Source organism: Plectropomus leopardus, unplaced genomic scaffold (assembly GCF_008729295.1).
Source record: "Plectropomus leopardus isolate mb unplaced genomic scaffold, YSFRI_Pleo_2.0 unplaced_scaffold9398, whole genome shotgun sequence".
In the NCBI taxonomy this organism is placed as follows: domain Eukaryota; kingdom Metazoa; phylum Chordata; class Actinopteri; order Perciformes; family Serranidae; genus Plectropomus; species Plectropomus leopardus.
The window spans coordinates 1-3,175 of NW_024703649.1; the positions used below are offsets into that span (position 1 = coordinate 1).

The window sequence follows — 3,175 nt, forward strand, 5'->3', positions numbered from 1 at the left end:
AACAAAAAAACCCAACAACGAACAAACAAGAGAATGACCTGAAGAAAACTTAAATATATATATTCTTTAATTTTCAGGTTATTTTCTTTTCATCTTTTGTCCTGTAATTCGCTCATTGTCCTTTGCTTCCCGGTGCTCATGAAGAGAATTAAACCATTTTGTTCTGGTGTCAGAAGTTTGGATCCTTGTGAGAGGCATTAACACAGCGCCAGAGAAGTGAAGTCTCCGGGTTTCAAAGGGTTAAAGATCTTTGACTTTCTATCTGAAACCTGTTGAGTTTTCCCTTTAAAGCTTTGTGTTGGCAGAAAGGTGCCATCTAATCTTGTAAAATGTCCTTCTTTAGTGACTCGACAGGAGACCTGGGAGGACTCGGACCTGTTTAAATCTCAGCCGGCCTCTGACGTCGACGCCTTGGGGAAGAAGCGTTACGTAGGTACGTTCAAGAGAAAGAAATGTCCGGCGTTTCACCGTCACCTTCCATCCGTGTCATGGTCGTCCACATGATATCTCAAGAACGCCCTGAGGGACTTTCTTTAAATTTGGCACAAACGCCCACCGACCTGTTCTTCGACCTCACGGGTTCACTGAGGCATACATTATTCTAGTTTGATATTTTAAAGACCACAGATTGATCGTGAAAATATTCTGCAGATAATTCGATTGTTAAAATAACTGTAAGTTGCAGCCCGATCATTGACGAACTCAAACGAAATCAAAACTGTCAAGAAGATGCCCAAAATTTATTCAGAGACTGAACCCAGACTGATCCCTCTCCTCTTCGTCCCACAGCGCCTCACGTCGTCTACCAGACGGGGAAGAAACCAGATGAGCCTTGCTCCATCACGTCTTCCCTCAACTACTTCCCCGGAGACGAACCGGGAGAGACGAACGTGACGGCTCCGCCTAGGTCTCCTCCGTCCAACCTCACCGTGGTGACTGTGGAGGGATGCCCGTCCTTCGTCATCCTGGACTGGGAGAAAACTGACAACGACACAACCGGTACAAAGACATGACGTCAACATGTAGACTGAAGTGTCTTCTATCCGTCCTCTCTGGACTATCTGATGGTTCCGTTGACTTTGTCCTCTTGTCCTCAGAGTACGAGGTCATCTCCACTGCTAAGGGACCCGACGGTGAGCAGGTCTCCGTCCTGACCACCAACCAGACTCACACCGCCGTGGAGAACCTAAAGCCTGAGAGCAGGTACGACTTATGTAGACTCTGTCCAAAACTTCAGTCAACAAGTCCAAGACCAGGTCCCCCAAAGTCAGGATCAAGTCTCAAGAGGGTAAAGTCCAAGGCAAGACCAAAACCAGAGCCAAACTAGTGTAACCAAAACATATCTGTTCAAAAGACAAAATCTGTAACATAAAGACCTGGTTCTGATTGGAGTCTGTCCCACATAAAGACCTGGTTCTGATGGTAGTCTGTCCCACATAAAGACCTGGTTTTAATGGGAGTCTGTCCCACATAAAGACCTGGTTCTGAGCATTTTGGCTGTTAATGTGGTCCTGACTTGTTTTTGGACTTTCTTTCGGCCCCTGGTCTGACTGGGTCTTTCTGAGACAGATCTGTTGGTTTTGTGGATTTTGAGGGTTTTAGCTCCACATCGTGTTTCTTTTATTTAAAATAACCCACAAAAATAAGATTTAGAAAGTCCATAAAAGCAGCTTTCTGAGTCCTGGTCTCATCCACGGTCCGGAAACCTGCTGCAGCTCTGCAGATGTTTCTGCACTCGGCTGTTTGGGGCGTTCAGCTGTCCAAACAGGGCCAGACGTCCCACAGAGCAGAATAACAGTTTCGCTCCCTGAAGTTTTAATGAGGCTGGACACCCGAGGAGTATTTGGTGTGAAGGAGGTCTGGCTGGAGACGCAGGAGCCGCAGACTGTTTGTCTTTAATCGGGTGAGACGAGACGTTTGTCAGTATGTGACGTCTTCAGGAACAAAAGTCCGCTGCGTCAGTTCGACACTGAACCTGCTGCTGACGGGAAGCTGTGAAAATGATCAAATTCGTCTTCTGCTTTCATTTGTTTTTTTTAATAAGATTGTATTTTTACCCTTTGAAACTCAAACGCAAAAAGCAGGAAATGAGTAACTTTCCAAGAAATGAACCAAAAAAAACACAATGGAAAGAAAATAAAAATCTGAAAAAAATGAAAATCTGCAACAATAAAGTCCAAAGTCCAATACGAAAACAAACAAGAAAACATCCTGCTTTGTTCTATACTAAGATTCATACAGATTTCTGCATTTTTTCAAGCTTTTAGTTTCTTTTATAATTTCTAATAATAGTCTCTCTCCTTTATTTTTCAGGGGATTTTTCTTTGACTCATTTCTTGAAATTTGCTCATTGCCTTTTTTGTATGTTTTCAAAATAAAGCAAACCACTTTGCTTGGTTTTCAAAAGTCCGAATGCAACAAAAGAACATTGATGTTTTATAGTAATTCATTATTATTGTAAATAACCCTTTGAGCCATGTTTTAAAGGGTTAATCATAACTTTACTGCGTGATTTTCATCTTCATTTGCTTTTGTATCATTTCTGTTTTTTGGGTTTGTGTGAATTTTTAGAAACGTTTTCACAAATTCTCGTGATATGTTAAATCGTTTGAAACGATTTAACATATCACGTGTTTGAAACTTGCGTGAAAATGCCGCTCAACAAATGTGACGTCAGTCGGCCTGATGGGGGCGCTATAATTAAGGCCCAAAACGAAGTTAAGGCCATCCTCAGCTAAAAACAGCTCAGTATGCTCGACAGAAAGACCTTCAGGTACTTTCCTCATTTTGATTTAGGATCCATCTGTAACACATTTTCTGTGGATCATTATTAACCTGATCATAACTTAAAAAAAGCTCACTGATGAATTTCTGCATTTTAAAAATACTGACAAATAAGCTTTAGAGGGGGCGTGGTTTCACAGAGATGTACCTAACTCAGTAACTGTTCAGCCAGTTATCACAAAACCTTTCTCTCTTTTATGTTTTTTTTTTTTTTTGACAGCTACGAGTTTAAGGTGAAGCCAAAGAACGAGCTGGGTGAAGGTCCTCCCAGTGAGCCGGTGTCCTTCAACACAGAGTCGGGTACAGTCCAGCAGCCTGATTTACATCCGAAGTGAAAATGTTGTCAGACGTTCACACGCAAATTCTCCACAGAACATTTCCAAATTCATAC

The 3,175-nt window shown here is 42.3% G+C and overlaps 1 long non-coding RNA gene across 1 annotated transcript; it reads left to right on the forward strand.

The window, feature by feature from the left end:
• Positions 1–344: 344 nt before the first annotated feature.
• Positions 345–1,147, forward strand: LOC121940777. The gene is made up of 3 exons (XR_006105689.1): positions 345–433; positions 790–999; positions 1,098–1,147. It is a non-coding gene; the product is annotated as an uncharacterized LOC121940777 (long non-coding RNA).
• The last annotated feature ends 2,028 nt before the right edge of the window (positions 1,148–3,175 follow it).